Source organism: Stenella coeruleoalba (genome assembly GCF_951394435.1).
Source record: "Stenella coeruleoalba genome assembly, contig: scaffold_34, whole genome shotgun sequence".
NCBI classification, from domain to species: Eukaryota; Metazoa; Chordata; class Mammalia; order Artiodactyla; family Delphinidae; genus Stenella; species Stenella coeruleoalba.
In genome coordinates this window covers 34,451-55,836 of record NW_027646159.1, presented here as the reverse complement: position 1 = coordinate 55,836, position 21,386 = coordinate 34,451, and the positions used below count along the sequence as shown (strand labels likewise).

The window sequence follows — 21,386 nt, the reverse complement described above, 5'->3', positions numbered from 1 at the left end:
CCATCCTGCGGTGTTGCGGCCAGCTCAAAAGAAAGCGAGTTGAAGAAAGGAGCTCAGGGGCACTGTAATTCACAAACATGCAGAGTTATAAATGACAGCTATCGTCCAAAAATAGACTGAAGTAAGGCTGCCAAGAGGACTTGAAAGCGGGGAAGAATTGCAGGAAACCCATTTCAGGAGGTAGACTGGAATTGCATTGAAAGCATAGGAAAAGAGGCAGAACGTCCACAATGATGCACTTGGCCAAAAAGGGCGTATGCGTTTTTTCCTGAATATATTCAGGAAAAAACGCATACGCCCTTTTTGGCCAACCAAGCAAGCTTGCAAAGGAAATCTGCACTACAATGAAGTCTCACTTCCCCCCGGTCAAAAGGGCCATCTGAAAAAAGTGTAAAATCCAGAAAGGCAGGACAGGCCATGGAGAACTGGGAGCCTTGTTATGCTGATGGGCGGGATGTAAATTGCCAACAACCACTCGGGAGAAGTGTATGGTGTTTCCTGAAACATCTAAAAAACAAAGCAACAGAACCTAGGGCACATCCACTTATGGTCCTATAGCTTAGGGAAATTAAAATCAAAAAGACACAGCCACCCCAAAGTTTGGAACGGCTCTGTTTACAAGAACCTCGTTTACCATACAAGTTCAATATCACAGAAAGTGAAAAATGGATAAAGAACTTGTGGTACTTACGTACAATGCAGTATCACTCAGCAATGAAATCTATGTCATCAGGCCCGTAGCAGCATAATGAGTGGATTCAGGTACGATGATTCTAACTGAAATAAGTCACACAGAAAAAGAAACATCATAAGATATCACTAATACACGGAATGTAAACTTGGCTACACAGGAACTGCATTCCAAAACAGAACAGGGTCTCAAATTTAGAAAACCAACTTATGCTTGCTTAAGGGGAAAGGTGAGTTGGGGTGCTGCATAAAACCAGAGATTGAAATGAGCACAGATAAAGTTCCTTAAGCCAAATATGGAATAGACAAGAGCTACTCCTTGCTCAACGAAATGGACTCAACACCGCATATTAAACGCCTAAGAATGTACCTGACTAGTAAGTATCTTAAAACCTATGGATTGCTATGTCTCTGAAAGAGAATCAAGCATGTGTACAGGGGCATAAACGCAGCAGTGATAGGATTGGAGAGGTTCGGTGAGCAAATGAAGACCCTTTGAAGTCATATTGCATGGTACCCATTCCACGGGTTTCAACTACCCAGGTTTTAGGTATTCTTCCTTCAGCTAAAATATGCATGTGGAACCCAGAGTATGATCAACCATGTGAATGGGAGACGTGTTCAAATATGTCTCAGTTTTCCTCCCCTGGTACTCGGGTGCAACATTCCAGATGCTTTACTAACACTCTCCCCACTTGGAGAGTCAGCGCCTTTAACCTCCTGTTTGGCACAGTTTGCAATTTCTGCGGAAGATGAACAGGAATAGCGAGAACCAATGAGAGGCTAGCTGGAGGTGTCTGGACGGGCAAATTTAACTCTCATTTCCCAAGACGAAGAGGAAATAACCAAAGGCTCAGCGTGCCGTACCGGAACCAGATTAGGGCCTGAAGCCATCCTGCAGTGTTGCGGCCAGCTCAAAACAAACCGAGTTGAAGAAAGGAGCTCAGGGGCACTGTAATTCACAAACCTGCAGAGTTATAAATGACAGCTATCGTCCAAAAATAGACTGAAGTAAGGCTGCCAAGAGGACTTGAAAGCGGGGCAAAATTGCAGGAAACCGATTTCAGGAGGTAGACTGGAATTGCATTGAAAGCATAGGAAAAGAGGCAGAACGTCCACAATGATGCACTTGGCCAAAAAGGGCGTATGCGTTTTTTCCTGAATATATTCAGGAAAAAACGCATACGCCCTTTTTGGCCAACCAAGCAAGCTTGCAAAGGAAATCTGCACTACAATGAAGTCTCACTTCCCCCCGGTCAAAAGGGCCATCTGAAAAAAGTGTAAAATCCAGAAAGGCAGGACAGGCCATGGAGAACTGGGAGCCTTGTTATGCTGATGGGCGGGATGTAAATTGCCAACAACCACTCGGGAGAAGTGTATGGTGTTTCCTGAAACATCTGAAAAACAAAGCAACAGAGCCTAGGGCACTGCCACTTATGGTCCTATAGCTTAGGGAAATTAAAATCAAAAAGACACAGCCACCCCAAAGTTTGGGACGCCTCTGTTTACAAGAACCTCGTTTACAGTACAAGTTCAACATCGCAGAAAGTGAAAAATGGATAAAGAAGTTGTGGTATTTACTTACAAAGCAATATCACTCAGCAATGAAATCTATGTTATCAGGCCCTTAGCAGCACAATGAGTGGATTCAGGTATGATGATTCTAACTGAAATAAGTCACACAGAAAAAGAAACATCATAAGATATCAGTAATACACGGAATGTAAACCTGACTACACAGGAACTGAATTACAGAACAGAACAGGGTCTCAAATTTAGAAAAGCAACTTATGCTTGCTAAAGGGTAAAGGTGAGTTGGGGTGCTGCATAAAACCAGAGATTGAAATGAGCACAGATAAAGTTCCTTAAGCCAAATATGGAATAGACAAGAGCTACTCCTTGCTCAACGAAATGGACTCAACACCGCATATTAAACGCCTAAGAATGTACCTGACTAGTAAGTATCTTAAAACCTATGGATTGCTATGTCTCCGAAAGAGAATCAAGCATGTGTACAGGGGCATAAACGCAGCAGTGATAGGATTGGAGAGGTTCGGTGAGCAAATGAAGACCCTTTGAAGTCATATTGCATGGTACCCATTCCACGGGTTTCAACTACCCAGGTTTTAGGTATTCTTCCTTCAGCTAAAACATGCATGTGGAACCCAGAGTATGATCAACCATGTGATCGGGAGACGTGTTCAAATATGTCTAAGGTTTCCTCCCCTTGTACTCGGGTGCAACATTCCAGACGCTTTACTAACACTCTCCCCACTTGGAGAGTCAGCGCCTTTAACCTCCTGTTTGGCACAGTTTGCAATTTCTGCGGAAGATGAACAGGAATATCGAGAACCAATGAGAGACTAGCTGGAGGTGTCTGGACGGGCAAATTTAACTCTCATTTCCCAACAGGAAGAGGAAATAACCAAAGGCTCAGCGTGCCGTACCGGAACCAGATTAGGGCCTGAAGCCATCCTGCGGTGTTGCGGCCAGGTCACAAGAAAGCGAGTTGAAGAAAGGAGCTCAGGGGCACTGTAATTCACAAACCTGCAGAGTTATAAATGACAGCTATCGTCCAAAAATAGACTGAAGTAAGGCTGCCAAGAGGACTTGAAAGCGGGGCAGAATTGCAGGAAACCGATTTCAGGAGGTAGACTGGAATTGCATTGAAAGCATAGGAAAAGAGGCAGAACGTCCACAATGATGCACTTGGCCAAAAAGGGCGTATGCGTTCTTTCCTGAATATATTCAGGAAAAAACGCATACGCCCTTTTTGGCCAACCAAGCAAGCTTGCAAAGGAAATCTGCACTACAATGAAGTCTCACTTCCCCCCGGTCAAAAGGGCCATCTGAAAAAAGTGTAAAATCCAGAAAGGCAGGACAGGCCATGGAGAACTGGGAGCCTTGTTATGCTGATGGGCGGGATGTAAATTGCCAACAACCACTCGGGAGAAGTGTATGGTGTTTCCTGAAACATCTAAAAAACAAAGCAACAGAACCTAGGGCACTTCCACTCATGGTCCTATAGCTTAGGGAAATTAAAATCAAAAAGACACAGCCACCCCAAATTTTCGAACGGCTCTGTTTACAAGAACCTCGTTTACAGTACAAGTTCAACATCGCAGAAAGTGAAAAATGGATAAAGAAGTTGTGGTATTTACTTACAAAGCAATATCACTCAGCAATGAAATCTGTGTCATTAGGCCCTTAGCAGCACAATGAGTGGATTCAGGTATGATAATTCTAACTGAAATAAGTCACACAGAAAAAGAAACATCATAAGATATCAGTAATACATGGAATGTAAACTTGGCTACACAGGAACTGAATTACAGAACAGAACAGGGTCTCAAATTTAGAAAACCAACTTATTCCTGCTTAAGGGTAAAGGTGAGTTGGGGTGCTGCATAAAACCAGAGATTGAAATGAGCACAGATAAAGTTCCTTAAGCCAAATATGGAATAGACAAGAGCTACTCCTTGCTCAACGAAATGGACTCAACACTCCATATTAAACGCCTAAGAATGTACTTGACTAGTAAGTATCTTAAAACCTATGGATTGCTATGTCTCCAAAAGAGAATCAAGCGTGTGTACAGGGGCATAAACGCAGCAGTGATAGGATTGGAGAGGTTCGGTGAGCAAATGAAGACCCTTTGAAGTCATATTGCATGGTACCCATTCCACGGGTTTCAACTACCCAGGTTTAAGGTATTCTTCCTTCAGCTAAAACATGCATGTGGAACCTAGAGTATGATCAACCATGTGATCGGGAGACGTGTTCAAATATGTCTCAGTTTTCCTCCCCTGGTACTCGGGTGCAACATTCCAGACGCTTTACTAACACTCTCCCCACTTGGAGAGTCAGCGCCTTTAACCTCCTGTTTGGCCCAGTTTGCAATTTCTGCGGAAGATGAACAGGAATAGCGAGAACCAATGAGAGGCTAGCTGGAGGTGTCTGGAAGGGCAAATTTAATTCTCATTTCCCACCAGGAAGAGGAAATAACCAAAGGCTCAGCGTGCCCTACCGGAACCAGATTAGGGCCTGAAGCCATCCTGCGGTGTTGCGGCCAGCTCAAAAGAAACCGAGTTGAAGAAAGGAGCTCAGGGGCACTGTAATTCACAAACCTGCAGAGTTATAAATGACAGCTATCGTCCAAAAATAGACTGAAGTAAGGCTGCCAAGAGGACTTGAAAGCGGGGCAGAATTGCAGGAAACCGATTTCAGGAGGTAGACTGGAATTGCATTGAAAGCATAGGAAAAGAGGCAGAACGTCCACAATGATGCACTTGGCCAAAAAGGGCGTATGCGTTTTTTCCTGAATATATTCAGGAAAAAACGCATACGCCCTTTTTGGCCAACCAAGCAAGCTTGCAAAGGAAATCTGCACTACAATGAAGTCTCACTTCCCCCCGGTCAAAAGGGCCATCTGAAAAAAGTGTAAAATCCAGAAAGGCAGGACAGGCCATGGAGAACTGGGAGCCTTGTTATGCTGATGGGCGGGATGTAAATTGCCAACAGACACTCGGGAGAAGTGTATGGTGTTTCCTGAAACATCTAAAAAACAAAGCAACAGAGCCTAGGGCACTGCCACTTATGGTCCTATAGCTTAGGGAAATTAAAATCAAAAAGACACAGCCACCCCAAAGTTTGGGACGCCTCTGTTTACAAGAACCTCGTTTACAGTACAAGTTCAACATCGCAGAAAGTGAAAAATGGATAAAGAAGTTGTGGTATTTACTTACAAAGCAATATCACTCAGCAATGAAATCTGTGTCATTAGGCCCTTAGCAGCACAATGAGTGGATTCAGGTATGATGATTCTAACTGAAATAAGTCACACAGAAAAAAAAACATCATAAGATATCAGTAATACACGGAATGTAAACTTGGCTACACAGGAACTGAATTACAGAACAGAACAGGGTCTCAAATTTAGAAAACCAACTTATTCCTGCTTAAGGGTAAAGGTGAGTTGGGGTGCTGCATAAAACCAGAGATTGAAATGAGCACAGATAAAGTTCCTTAAGCCAAATATGGAATAGATAAGAGCTACTCCTTGCTCAACGAAATGGACTCAACACCCCATATTAAACGCCTAAGAATGTACCTGACTAGTAAGTATCTTAAAACCTATGGATTGCTATGTCTCCGAAAGAGAATCAAGCATGTGTACAGGGGCATAAACGCAGCAGTGATAGGATTGGAGAGGTTCGGTGAGCAAATGAAGACCCTTTGAAGTCATATTGCATGGTACCCATTCCACGGGTTTCAACTACCCAGGTTTAAGGTATTCTTCCTTCAGCTAAAACATGCATGTGGAACCTAGAGTATGATCAACCATGTGATCGGGAGACGTGTTCAAATATGTCTCAGTTTTCGTACCCTGGTACTCGGGTGCAACATTCCAGACGCTTTACTAACACTCTCCCGACTTGGAGAGTCAGTCCCTTTAACCTCCTGTTTGGCCCAGTTTGCAATTTCTGCGGAAGATGAACAGGAATAGCGAGAACCAATGGAGACTAGCTGGAGGTGTCTGGACGGGCAAATTTAACTCTCATTTCCTACCAGGAAGAGGAATTAACCAAAGGCTCAGCGTGCCATGCCAGAACCAGATTAGGGCCTGAGCCATCCTGCCGTGTTGCGGCCAGCTCAAAAGAAAGCGAGTTGAAGAAAGGAGCTCAGGGGCACTGTAATTCACAAACATGCAGAGTTATAAATGACAGCTATCGTCCAAAATTAGACTGAAGTAAGGCTGCCAAGAGGACTTGAAAGCGGGGCAGAATTGCAGGAAACCGATTTCAGGAGGTAGACTGGAATTGCATTGAAAGCATAGGAAAAGAGGCAGAACGTCCACAATGATGCACTTGGCCAAAAAGGGCGTATGCGTTTTTTCCTGAATATATTCAGGAAAAAACGCATACGCCCTTTTTGGCCAACCAAGCAAGCTTGCAAAGGAAATCTGCACTACATCGAAGTCTCACTTCCCCCCGGTCAAAAGGGCCATCTGAAAAAAGTGTAAAATCCAGAAAGGCAGGACAGGCCATGGAGAACTGGGAGCCTTGTTATGCTGATGGGCGGGATGTAAATTGCCAACAACCACTCGGGAGAAGTGTATGGTGTTTCCTGAAACATCTAAAAAACAAAGCAACAGAGCCTAGGGCACTGCCACTTATGGTCCTATAGCTTAGGGAAATTAAAATCAAAAAGACACAGCCACCCCAAAGTTTGGGACGCCTCCGTTTACAAGAACCTCGTTTACCGTACAAGTTCAATATCACAGAAAGTGAAAAATGGATAAAGAACTTGTGGTACTTACGTACAATGCAGTATCACTCAGCAATGAAATCTATGGCATCAGGCCCGTAGCAGCATAATGAGTGGATTCAGGTACGATGATTCTAACTGAAATAAGTCACACAGAAAAAGAAACATCATAAGATATCACTAATACACGGAATGTAAACTTGGCTACACAGGAACTGCATTCCAAAACAGAACAGGGTCTCAAATTTGGAAAACCAACTTATGCTTGCTTAAGGGTAAAGGTGAGTTGGGGTGCTGCATAAAACCAGAGATTGAAATGAGCACAGATAAAGTTCCTTAAGCCAAATATGGAATAGACAAGAGCTACTCCTTGCTCAACGAAATGGACTCAACACCCCATATTAAACGCCTAAGAATGTACTTGCCTAGTAAGTATCTTAAAACCTATGGATTGCTATGTCTCCAAAAGAGAATCAAGCGTGTGTACAGGGGCATAAACGCAGCAGTGATAGGATTGGAGAGGTTCGGTGAGCAAATGAAGACCCTTTGAAGTCATATTGCATGGTACCCATTCCACGGGTTTCAACTACCCAGGTTTTAGGTATTCTTCCTTCAGCTAAAACATGCATGTGGAACCCAGAGTATGATCAACCATGTGATCGGGAGACGTGTTCAAATATGTCTCAGTTTTCCTCCCCTGGTACTCGGGTGCAACATTCCAGACGCTTTACTAACACTCTCCCCACTTGGAGAGTCAGCGCCTTTAACCTACTGTTTGGCACAGTTTGCAATTTCTGGGGAAGATGAACAGGAATAGCGAGAACCAATGAGAGGCTAGCTGGAGGTGTCTGGAAGGGCAAATTTAATTCTCATTTCCCAACAGGAAGAGGAAATAACCAAAGGCTCAGCGTGCCCTACCGGAACCAGATTAGGGCCTGAAGCCATCCTGCGGTGTTGCGGCCAGCTCAAAAGAAACCGAGTTGAAGAAAGGAGCTCAGGGGCACTGTAATTCACAAACCTGCAGAGTTATAAATGAGAGGTATCGTCCAAAAATAGACTGAAGTAAGGCTGCCAAGAGGACTTGAAAGCGGGGCAGAATTGCAGGAAACCGATTTCAGGAGGTAGACTGGAATTGCATTGAAAGCATAGGAAAAGAGGCAGAACGTCCACAATGATGCACTTGGCCAAAAAGGGCGTATGCGTTTTTTCCTGAATATATTCAGGAAAAAACGCATACGCCCTTTTTGGCCAACCAAGCAAGCTTGCAAAGGAAATCTGCACTACAATGAAGTCTCACTTCCCCCCGGTCAAAAGGGCCATCTGAAAAAAGTGTAAAATCCAGAAAGGCAGGACAGGCCATGGAGAACTGGGAGCCTTGTTATGCTGATGGGCGGGTTGTAAATTGCCAACAACCACTCGGGAGAAGTGTATGGTGTTTCCTGAAACATCTAAAAAACAAAGCAACAGAACCTAGGGCACTTCCACTCATGGTCCTATAGCTTAGGGAAATTAAAATCAAAAAGACACAGCCACCCCAAAGTTTGGAACGGCTCTGTTTACAAGAACCTCGTTTACAGTACAAGTTCAACATCGCAGAAAGTGAAAAATGGATTAAGAAGTTGTGGTATTTACTTACAAAGCAATATCACTCAGCAATGAAATCTGTGTCATTAGGCCCTTAGCACCACAATGAGTGGATTCAGGTATGATGATTCTAACTGAAATAAGTCACACAGAAAAAGAAACATCATAAGATATCAGTAATACACGGAATGTAAACTTGGCTACACAGGAACTGAATTACAGAACAGAACAGGGTCTCAAATTTAGAAAACCAACTTATTCCTGCTTAAGGGGAAAGGTGAGTTGGGGTGCTGCATAAAACCAGAGATTGAAATGAGCACAGATAAAGTTCCTTAAGTCAAATATGGAATAGACAAGAGCTACTCCTTGCTCAACGAAATGGACTCAACACCCCATATTAAACGCCTAAGAATGTACCTGACTAGTAAGTATCTTAAAACCTATGGATTGCTATGTCTCCGAAAGAGAATCAAGCATGTGTACAGGGGCATAAACGCAGCAGTGATAGGATTGGAGAGGTTCGGTGAGCAAATGAAGACCCTTTGAAGTTATATTGCATGGTACCCATTCCACGGGTTTCAACTACCCAGGTTTAAGGTATTCTTCCTTCAGCTAAAACATGCATGTGGAACCTAGAGTATGATCAACCATGTGATCAGGAGATGTGTTCAAATATGTCTGAGTTTTCCTCCCCTGGTACTCGGGTGCAACATTCCAGACGCTTTACTAACACTCTCCCCACTTGGAGAGTCAGTCCCTTTAACCTCCTGTTTGGCCCAGTTTGCAATTTCTGCGGAAGATGAACAGGAATAGCAAGAACAAATGAGAGGCTAGCTGGAGGTGTCTGGACGGGCAAATTTAACTCTCATTTCCCACCAGGAAGAGGAATTAACCAAAGGCTCAGCATGCCGGGCCGGAACCAGATTAGGGCCTGAAGCCATCCTGCGGTGTTGCGGCCAGGTCACAAGAAAGCGAGTTGAAGAAAGGAGCTCAGGGGCACTGTAATTCACAAACCTGCAGAGTTATAAATGACAGCTATCGTCCAAAAATAGACTGAAGTAAGGCTGCCAAGAGGACTTGAAAGCGGGGCAGAATTGCAGGAAACCGATTTCAGGAGGTAGACTGGAATTGCATTGAAAGCATAGGAAAAGAGGCAGAACGTCCACAATGATGCACTTGGCCAAAAAGGGCGTATGCGTTTTTTCCTGAATATATTCAGGAAAAAACGCATACGCCCTTTTTGGCCAACCAAGCAAGCTTGCAAAGGAAATCTGCACTACAATGAAGTCTCACTTCCCCCCGGTCAAAAGGGCCATCTGAAAAAAGTGTAAAATCCAGAAAGGCAGGACAGGCCATGGAGAACTGGGAGCCTTGTTATGCTGATGGGCGGGATGTAAATTGCCAACAGACACTCGGGAGAAGTGTATGGTGTTTCCTGAAACATCTAAAAAACAAAGCAACAGAGCCTAGGGCACTGCCACTTATGGTCCTATAGCTTAGGGAAATTAAAATCAAGAAGACACAGCCACCCCAAAGTTTGGGACGCCTCTGTTTACAAGAACCTCGTTTACAGTACAAGTTCAACATCGCAGAAAGTGAAAAATGGATAAAGAAGTTGTGGTATTTACTTACAAAGCAATATCACTCAGCAATGAAATCTGTGTCATTAGGCCCTTAGCACCACAATGAGTGGATTCAGGTATGATGATTCTAACTGAAATAAGTCACACAGAAAAAGAAACATCATAAGATATCAGTAATACACGGAATGTAAACTTGGCTACACAGGAACTGAATTACAGAACAGAACAGGGTCTCAAATTTAGAAAACCAACTTATTCCTGCTTAAGGGGAAAGGTGAGTTGGTGTGCTGCATAAAACCAGAGATTGAAATGAGCACAGATAAAGTTCCTTAAGTCAAATATGGAATAGACAAGAGCTACTCCTTGCTCAACGAAATGGACTCAACACCCCATATTAAACGCCTAAGAATGTACCTGACTAGTAAGTATCTTAAAACCTATGGATTGCTATGTCTCCCAAAGAGAATCAAGCATGTGTACAGGGGCATAAACGCAGCAGTGATAGGATTGGAGAGGTTCGGTGAGCAAATGAAGACCCTTTGAAGTCATATTGCATGGTACCCATTCCACGGGTTTCAACTACCCAGGTTTAAGGTATTCTTCCTTCAGCTAAAACATGCATGTGGAACCTAGAGTATGATCAACCATGTGATCAGGAGATGTGTTCAAATATGTCTCAGTTTTCCTCCCCTGGTACTCGGGTGCAACATTCCAGACGCTTTACTAACACTCTCCCCACTTGGAGAGTCAGTCCCTTTAACCTCCTGTTTGGCCCAGTTTGCAATTTCTGCGGAAGATGAACAGGAATAGCAAGAACCAATGAGAGGCTAGCTGGAGGTGTCTGGACGGGCAAATTTAACTCTCATTTCCCACCAGGAAGAGGAATTAACCAAAGGCTCAGCATGCCGGGCCGGAACCAGATTAGGGCCTGAAGCCATCCTGCGGTGTTGCGGCCAGGTCACAAGAAAGCGAGTTGAAGAAAGGAGCTCAGGGGCACTGTAATTCACAAACCTGCAGAGTTATAAATGACAGCTATCGTCCAAAAATAGACTGAAGTAAGGCTGCCAAGAGGACTTGAAAGCGGGGCAGAATTGCAGGAAACCGATTTCAGGAGGTAGACTGGAATTGCATTGAAAGCATAGGAAAAGAGGCAGAACGTCCACAATGATGCACTTGGCCAAAAAGGGCGTATGCGTTTTTTCCTGAATATATTCAGGAAAAAACGCATACGCCCTTTTTGGCCAACCAAGCAAGCTTGCAAAGGAAATCTGCACTACAATGAAGTCTCACTTCCCCCCGGTCAAAAGGGCCATCTGAAAAAAGTGTAAAATCCAGAAAGGCAGGACAGGCCATGGAGAACTGGGAGCCTTGTTATGCTGATGGGCGGGATGTAAATTGCCAACAGACACTCGGGAGAAGTGTATGGTGTTTCCTGAAACATCTAAAAAACAAAGCAACAGAGCCTAGGGCACTGCCACTTATGGTCCTATAGCTTAGGGAAATTAAAATCAAAAAGACACAGCCACCCCAAAGTTTGGGACGCCTCTGTTTACAAGAACCTCGTTTACAGTACAAGTTCAACATCGCAGAAAGTGAAAAATGGATAAAGAAGTTGTGGTATTTACTTACAAAGCAATATCACTCAGCAATGAAATCTATGTCATCAGGCCCTTAGCATCACAATGAGTGGATTCAGGTATGATGATTCTAACTGAAATAAGTCACACAGAAAAAGAAACATCATAAGATATCAGTAATACACGGAATGTAAACTTGGCTACTCAGGAACTGAATTACAGAACAGAACAGGGTCTCAAATTTAGAAAACCAACTTATGCTTGCTTAAGGGTAAAGGTGAGTTGGGGTACTGCATAAAACCAGAGATTGAAATGAGCACAGATAAAGTTCCTTAAGTCAAATATGGAATAGACAAGAGCTACTCCTTGCTCAACGAAATGGACTCAACACCGCATATTAAACGCCTAAGAATGTACCTGACTAGTAAGTATCTTAAAACCTATGGATTGCTATGTCTCCGAAAGAGAATCAAGCATGTGTACAGGGGCATAAACGCAGCAGTGATAGGATTGGAGAGGTTCGGTGAGCAAATGAAGACCCTTTGAAGTCATATTGCATGGTACCCATTCCACGGGTTTCAACTACCCAGGTTTTAGGTATTCTTCCTTCAGCTAAAACATGCATGTGGAACCTAGAGTATGATCAACCATGTGATCAGGAGACGTGTTCAAATATGTCTCAGTTTTCCTCCCCTGGTACTCGGGTGCAACATTCCAGACGCTTTACTAACACTCTCCCCACTTGGAGGGTCAGTCCCTTTAACCTCCTGTTTGGCCCAGTTTGCAATTTCTGCGGAAGATGAACAGGAATAGCGAGAACCAATGAGAGGCTAGCTGGAGGTGTCTGGACGGGCAAATTTAACTCTCATTTCCCACCAGGAAGAGGAATTAACCAAAGGCTCAGCATGCCGGGCCGGAACCAGATTAGGGCCTGAAGCCATCCTGCGGTGTTGCGGCCAGGTCACAAGAAAGCGAGTTGAAGAAAGGAGCTCAGGGGCACTGTAATTCACAAACCTGCAGAGTTATAAATGACAGCTATCGTCCAAAAATAGACTGAAGTAAGGCTGCCAAGAGGACTTGAAAGCGGGGCAGAATTGCAGGAAATCGATTTCAGGAGATAGACTGGAATTGCATTGAAAGCATAGGAAAAGAGGCAGAACGTCCACAATGATGCACTTGGCCAAAAAGGGCGTATGCGTTTTTTCCTGAATATATTCAGGAAAAAACGCATACGCCCTTTTTGGCCAACCAAGCAAGCTTGCAAAGGAAATCTGCACTACAATGAAGTCTCACTTCCCCCCGGTCAAAAGGGCCATCTGAAAAAAGTGTGAAATCCAGAAAGGCAGGACAGGCCATGGAGAACTGGGAGCCTTGTTATGCTGATGGGCGGGATGTAAATTGCCAACAACCACTCGGGAGAAGTGTATGGTGTTTCCTGAAACATCTAAAAAACAAAGCAACAGAACCTAGGGCACTTCCACTTATGGTCCTATAGCTTAGGGAAATTAAAATCAAACAGACACAGCCACCCCGAAGTTTGGGACGCCTCCGTTTACAAGAACCTCGTTTACCGTACAAGTTCAATATCACAGAAAGTGAAAAATGGATAAAGAACTTGTGGTACTTACGTACAATGCAGTATCACTCAGCAATGAAATCTATGTCATCAGGCCCGTAGCAGCATAATGAGTGGATTCAGGTACGATGATTCTAACTGAAATAAGTCACACAGAAAAAGAAACATCATAAGATATCAGTAATACACGGAATGTAAACTTGGCTACACAGGAAATGAATTACAGAACAGAACAGGGTCTCAAATTTAGAAAACCAACTTATGCTTGCTTAAGGGTAAAGGTGAGTTGGGGTGCTGCATAAAACCAGAGATTGAAATGAGCACAGATAAAGTTCCTTAAGTCAAATATGGAATAGACAAGAGCTACTCCTTGCTCAACGAAATGGACTCAACACCGCATATTAAACGCCTAAGAATGTACCTGACTAGTAAGTATCTTAAAACCTATGGATTGCTATGTCTCCGAAAGAGAATCAAGCATGTGTACAGGGGCATAAACGCAGCAGTGATAGGATTGGAGAGGTTCAGTGAGCAAATGAAGACCCTTTGAAGTCATATTGCATGGTACCCATTCCACGTGTTTCAACTACCCAGGTTTTAGGTATTCTTCCTTCAGCTAAAACATGCATGTGGAACCCAGAGTATGATCAACCATGTGATCGGGAGACGTGTTCAAATATGTCTCAGGTTTCCTCCCCTGGTACTCGGGTGCAACATTCCAGACGCTTTACTAACACTCTCCCCACTTGGAGAGTCAGCGCCTTTAACCTCCTGTTTGGCACAGTTTGCAATTTCTGCGGAAGATGAACAGGAATAGCGAGAACCAATGAGAGACTAGCTGGAGGTGTCTGGACGGGGAAATTTAACTCTCATTTCCCAACAGGAAGAGGAAATAACCAAAGGCTCAGCGTGCCGTACCGGAACCAGATTAGGGCCTGAAGCCATCCTGCGGTGTTGCGGCCAGCTCAAAAGAAACCGAGTTGAAGAAAGGAGCTCAGGGGCACTGTAATTCACAAACCTGCAGAGTTTTAAATGACAGCTATCGTCCAAAAATAGACTGAAGTAAGGCTGCCAAGAGGACTTGAAAGCGGGGCAGAATTGCAGGAAACCGATTTCAGGAGGTAGACTGGAATTGCATTGAAAGCATAGGAAAAGAGGCAGAACGTCCACAATGATGCACTTGGCCAAAAAGGGCGTATGCGTTTTTTCCTGAATATATTCAGGAAAAAACGCATACGCCCTTTTTGGCCAACCAAGCAAGCTTGCAAAGGAAATCTGCACTACAATGAAGTCTCACTTCCCCCCGGTCAAAAGGGCCATCTGAAAAAAGTGTAAAATCCAGAAAGGCAGGACAGGCCATGGAGAACTGGGAGCCTTGTTATGCTGATGGGCGGGATGTAAATTGCCAACAACCACTCGGGAGAAGTGTATGGTGTTTCCTGAAACATCTAAAAAACAAAGCAACAGAACCTAGGGCACTTCCACTCATGGTCCTATAGCTTAGGGAAATTAAAATCAAAAAGACACAGCCACCCCAAATTTTCGAACGGCTCTGTTTACAAGAACCTCATTTACATTACAAGTTCAACATCGCAGAAAGTGAAAAATGGATAAAGAAGTTGTGGTATTTACTTAAAAAGCAATATCACTCAGCAATGAAATCTGTGTCATCAGGCCCTTAGCAGCACAATGAGTGGATTCAGGTATGATGATTCTAACTGAAGTAAGTCACACAGAAAAAGAAACATCATAAGATATCAGTAATACACGGAATGTAAACTTGGCTAAACAGGAACTGAATTACAGAACAGAACAGGGTCTCAAATTTAGAAAACCAACTTATTCTTGCTTAAGGGTAAAGGTGAGTTGGGGTGCTGCATAAAACCAGAGATTGAAATGAGCACAGATAAAGTTCCTTAAGCCAAATATGGAATAGACAAGAGCTACTCCTTGCTCAACGAAATGGACTCAACACCCCATATTAAACGCCTAAGAATGTACCTGACTAGTAAGTATCTTAAAACCTATGGATTGCTATGTCTCCGAAAGAGAATCAAGCATGTGTACAGGGGCATAAACGCAGCAGTGATAGGATTGGAGAGGTTCGGTGAGCAAATGAAGACCCTTTGAAATCATATTGCATGGTACCCATTCCACGGGTTTCAACTACCCAGGTTTAAGGTATTCTTCCTTCAGCTAAAACATGCATGTGGAACCTAGAGTATGATCAACCATGTGATCAGGAGATGTGTTCAAATATGTCTCAGTTTTCCTCCCCTGGTACTCGGGTGCAACATTCCAGACGCTTTACTAACACTCTCCCTACTTGGAGGGTCAGTCCCTTTAACCTCCTGTTTGGCCCAGTTTGCAATTTCTGCGGAAGATGAACAGGAATAGCGAGAACCAATGAGAGGCTAGCTGGAGGTGTCTGGACGGGCAAATTTAACTCTCATTTCCCACCAGGAAGAGGAATTAACCAAAGGCTCAGCATGCCGGGCCGGAACCAGATTAGGGCCTGAAGCCATCCTGCGGTGTTGCGGCCAGGTCACAAGAAAGCGAGTTGAAGAAAGGAGCTCAGGGGCACTGTAATTCACAAACCTGCAGAGTTATAAATGACAGCTATCGTCCAAAAATAGACTGAAGTAAGGCTGCCAAGAGGACTTGAAAGCGGGGCAGAATTGCAGGAAACCGATTTCAGGAGGTAGACTGGAATTGCATTGAAAGAATAGGAAAAGAGGCAGAACGTCCACAATGATGCACTTGGCCAAAAAGGGCGTATGCGTTTTTTCCTGAATATATTCAGGAAAAAACGCATACGCCCTTTTTGGCCAACCAAGCAAGCTTGCAAAGGAAATCTGCACTACAATGAAGTCTCACTTCCCCCCAGTCAAAAGGGCCATCTGAAAAAAGTGTAAAATCCAGAAAGGCAGGACAGGCCATGGAGAACTGGGAGCCTTGTTATGCTGATGGGCAGGATGTAAATTGCCAACAACCACTGGGGAGAAGTGTATGCTGTTTCCTGAAACATCTAAAAAACAAAGCAACAGAACCTAGGGCACTTCCACTTATGGTCCTATAGCTTAGGGAAATTAAAATCAAAAAGACACAGCCACCCAAATGTTTGGAATGGCTCTGTTTACAAGAACCTCGTTTACAGTACAAGTTCAACATCGCAGAAAGTGAAAAATGGATAAAGAAGTTGTGGTATTTACTTACAAAGCAATATCACTCAGCAATGAAATCTGTGTCATCAGGCCCTTAGCAGCACAATGAGTGGATTCAGGTATGATGATTCTAACTGAAATAAGTCACACAGAAAAAGAAACATCATAAGATATCAGTAATACACGGAATGTAAACTTGGCTACACAGGAACTGCATTCCAAAACAGAACAGGGTCTCAAATTTAGAAAACCAACTTATGCTTGCTTAAGGGGAAAGGTGAGTTGGGGTGCTGCATAAAACCAGAGATTGAAATGAGCACAGATAAAGTTCCTTAAGCCAAATATGGAATAGACAAGAGCTACTCCTTGCTCAACGAAATGGACTCAACACCCCATATTAAACGCCTAAGAATGTACCTGACTAGTAAGTATCTTAAAACCTATGGATTGCTATGTCTCCAAAAGAGAATCAAGCGTGTGTACAGGGGCATAAACGCAGCAGTGATAGGATTGGAGAGGTTCGGTGAGCAAATGAAGACCCTTTGAAGTCATATTGCATGGGACCCATTCCACGGGTCTCAACTCTGCAGGTTTAAAGTATTCTTCCTTCAGCTAAAACATGCAGGTGGAACCCAGAGTATGATCAACCGTGTGAACAGGAGACGTGTTCAAATATGTCTCAGTTTTCCTCCCCTGGTACTCGGGTGCAACATTCCAGACGCTTTACTAACACTCTCCCCACTTGGAGAGTCAGCGCCTTTAACCTCCTGTTTGGCCCAGTTTGCAATTTCTGCGGAAGATGAACAGGAATAGCGAGAACCAATGAGAGACTAGCTGGAGGTGTCTGGACGGGCAAATTTAACTCTCATTTCCCACCAGGATGAGGAAATAACCAAAGGCTCAGCGTGCCGTGCCGGAACCAGATTAGGGCCTGAAGCCATCCTGCGATGTTGCGGCCAGGTCACAAGAAAGCGAGTTGAAGAAAGGAGCTCAGGGGCACTGTAATTCACAAACCTGCAGAGTTATAAATGACAGCTATCGTCCAAAAATAGACTGAAGTAAGGCTGCCAAGAGGACTTGAAAGCGGGGCAGAATTGCAGGAAACCGATTTCAGGAGGTAGACTGGAATTGCATTGAAAGCATAGGAAAAGAGGCAGAACGTCCACAATGATGCACTTGGCCAAAAAGGGCATATGCGTTTTTTCCTGAATATATTCAGGAAAAAACGCATACGCCCTTTTTGGCCAACCAAGCAAGCTTGCAAAGGAAAACTGCACTACAATGAAGTCTCACTTCCCCCCGGTCAAAAGGGCCATCTGAAAAAAGTGTAAAATCCAGAAAGGCAGGACAGGCCATGGAGAACTGGGAGCCTTGTTATGCTGATGGGCGGGATGTAAATTGCCAACAACCACTCGGGAGAAGTGTATGGTGTTTCCTGAAACATCTAAAAAACAAAGCAACAGAGCCTAGGGCACTTCCACTTATGGTCCTATAGCTTAGGGAAATTAAAATCAAAAAGACACAGCAACCCCAAAGTTTGGGACGCCTCCGTTTACAAGAACCTCGTTTACCGTACAAGTTCAATATCACAGAAAGTGAAAAATGGATAAAGAACTTGTGGTACTTACGTACAATGCAGTATCACTCAGCAATGAAATCTATGTCATCAGGCCCGTAGCAGCATAATGAGTAGATTCAGGTACGATGATTCTAACTGAAATAAGTCACACAGAAAGGAAACATCATAAGATATCAGTAATACACGGAATGGAAACTTGCCTACACAGGAACTGAATTCCAAAACAGAACAGGTTCTCAAATTTAGAAAACCAACTTATGCTTGCTTAAGGGGAAAGGTGAGTTGGGGTGCTGCATAAAACCAGAGATTGAAATGAGCACAGATAAAGGTCCTTAAGCCAAATACGGAATAGACAAGAGCTACTCCTTGCTCAACGAAATGGACTCAACACCGCATGTTAAATGCCTAAGTATGTACCTGACTAGTAAGTATCTTAAAACCTATGGATTGCTATGTCTCCGAAAGAGAATCAAGCATGTGTACAGGGGCATAAACGCAGCAGTGATAGGATTGGAGAGGTTCGGTGAGCAAATGAAGACCCTTTGAAGTCATATTGCATGGTACCCATTCCATGGGTTTCAACTACCCAGGTTTAAGGTATTCTTCCTTCAGCTAAAACATGCATGTAGAACCTAGAGTATGATCAACCATGTGACCAGGAGACGTGTTCAAATATGTCTCAGTTTTCATACCCTGGTACTCGGGTGCAAAATTCCAGATGCTTTACTAACACTCTCCCCACTTGGAGAGTCAGCGCCTTTAACCTCCTGTTTGGCCCAGTTTGCAATTTCTGCGCAAGATGAACAGGAATAGGGAGAACCAATGAGAGACTAGCTGGAGGTGTCTGGACGGGCAAATTTAACTCTCATTTCCCACCAGGAAGAGGAAATAACCAAAGGCTCAGCATGCCGTACCGGAACCAGATTAGGGCCTGAAGCCATCCTGCGGTGTTGCGGCCAGCTCACAAGAAAGCGAGTTGAAGAAAGGAGCTCAGGGGCACTGTAATTCACAAACCTGCAGAGTTATAAATGACAGCTATCGTCCAAAAATATACTGAGGTAAGGCTGCCAAGAGGACTTGAAAGCGGGGCAGAATTGCAGGAAACCGATTTCAGGAGGTAGACTGGAATTGCATTGAAAGCATAGGAAAAGAGGCAGAACGTCCACAATGATGCACTTGGCCAAAAAGGGCGTATGCGTTTTTTCCTGAATATATTCAGGAAAAAACGCATACGCCCTTTTTGGCCAACCAAGCAAGCTTGCAAAGGAAATCTGCACTACAATGAAGTCTCACTTCCCCCCGGTCAAAAGGGCCATCTGAAAAAAGTGTAAAATCCAGAAAGGCAGGACAGGCCATGGAGAACTGGGAGCCTTGTTATGCTGATGGGCGGGATGTAAATTGCCAATAACCACTCGGGAGAAGTGTATGGTGTTTCCTGAAACATCTAAAAAACAAAGCAACAGAACCTAGGGCACTTCCACTTATGGTCCTATAGCTTAGGGAAATTAAAATCAAAAAGACACAGCCACCCCAAAGTTTGGAACGGCTCTGTTTACAAGAACCTCGTTTACAGTACAAGTTCAACATCGCAGAAAGTGAAAAATGGATAAAGACGTTGTGGTATTTACTTACAAAGCAATATCACTCAGCAATGAAATCTGTGTCATCAGGCCCTTAGCAGCACAATGAGTGGATTCAGGTATGATGATTCTAACTGAAATAAGTCACACAGAAAAAGAAACATCATAAGATATCAGTAATACACGGAATGTAAACTTGGCTACACAGGAAATGAATTACAGAACAGAACAGGGTCTCAAATTTAGAAAACCAACTTATTCTTGCTTAAGGGTAAAGGTGAGTTGGGGTGCTGCATAAAACCAGAGATTGAAATGAGCACAGATAAAGTTCCTTAAGCCAAATATGGAATAGACAAGAGCTACTCCTTGCTCAACGAAATGGACTCAACACCCCATATTAAACGCCTAAGAATGTACCTGACTAGTAAGTATCTTAAAACCTATGGATTGCTATGTCTCCGTAAGAGAATCAAGCGTGTGTACAGGGGCATAAACGCAGCAGTGATAGGATTGGAGAGGTTCGGTGAGCAAATGAAGACCCTTTGAAGTCATATTGCATGGTACCCATTCCACGGGTTTCAACTACCCAGGTTTAAGGTATTCTTCCTTCAGCTAAAACATGCATGTGGAACCTAGAGTATGATCAACCATGTGATCGGGAGACGTGTTCAAATATGTCTCAGTTTTCCTCCCCTGGTACTCGGGTGCAACATTCCAGACGCTTTCCTAACACTCTCCCCACTTGGAGAGTCAGCGCCTTTAACCTCCTGTTTGGCCCAGTTTGCAATTTCTGCGGAAGATGAACAGGAATAGCGAGAACCAATGAGAGGCTAGCTGGAGGTGTCTGGACGGGCAAATTTAACTCTCATTTCCCACCAGGAAGAGGAAATAACCAAAGGCTCAGCGTGCCGTACCGGAACCAGATTAGGGCCTGAAGCCATCCTGCGGTGTTGCGGCCAGCTCAAAAGAAAGCGAGTTGAAGAAAGGAGCTCAGGGGCACTGTAATTCACAAACCTGCAGAGTTATAAATGACAGCTATCGTCCAAAAATAGACTGAAGTAAGGCTGCCAAGAGGACTTGAAAGCGGGGCAGAATTGCAGGAAACCGATTTCAGGAGGTAGACTGGAATTGCATTGAAAGCATAGGAAAAGAGGCAGAACGTCCACAATGATGCACTTGGCCAAAAAGGGCGTATGCGTTTTTTCCTGAATATATTCAGGAAAAAACGCATACGCCCTTTTTGGCCAACCAAGCAAGCTTGCAAAGGAAATCTGCACTACAATGAAGTCTCACTTCCCCCCGGTCAAAAGGGCCATCTGAAAAAAGTGTAAAATCCAGAAAGGCAGGACAGGCCATGGAGAACTGGGAGCCTTGTTATGCTGATGGGCGGGATATAAATTGCCAACAACCACTCGGGAGAAGTGTATGGTGTTTCCTGAAACATCTAAAAAACAAAGCAACAGAACCTAGGGCACTTCCACTTATGGTCCTATAGCTTAGGGAAATTAAAATCAAAAAGACACAGCCACCCCAAAGTTTGGAACGGCTCTGTTTACAAGAACCTCGTTTACAGTACAAGTTCAACATCGCAGAAAGTGAAAAATGGATAAAGACGTTGTGGTATTTACTTACAAAGCAATATCACTCAGCAATGAAATCTGTGTCATCAGGCCCTTAGCAGCACAATGAGTGGATTCAGGTATGATGATTCTAACTGAAATAAGTCACACAGAAAAAGAAACATCATAAGATATCAGTAATACACGGAATGTAAACTTGGCTACAC

At 43.8% G+C, this 21,386-nt stretch overlaps 1 long non-coding RNA gene across 17 annotated transcripts in view; it reads right to left on the bottom strand.

Moving 5' to 3' along the window:
- LOC307181293 overlaps nt 1-21,386 on the bottom strand; it is a 359,275-nt gene that overhangs the window by 309,592 nt on the left and 28,297 nt on the right. For all 17 annotated transcript variants that reach the window (XR_013826341.1, XR_013826342.1, XR_013826343.1 and 14 more), the window contains one exon: nt 14,910-14,995. This is a non-coding gene — a long non-coding RNA (uncharacterized lncRNA). The remainder of the gene's footprint in view (nt 1-14,909; nt 14,996-21,386) is intronic.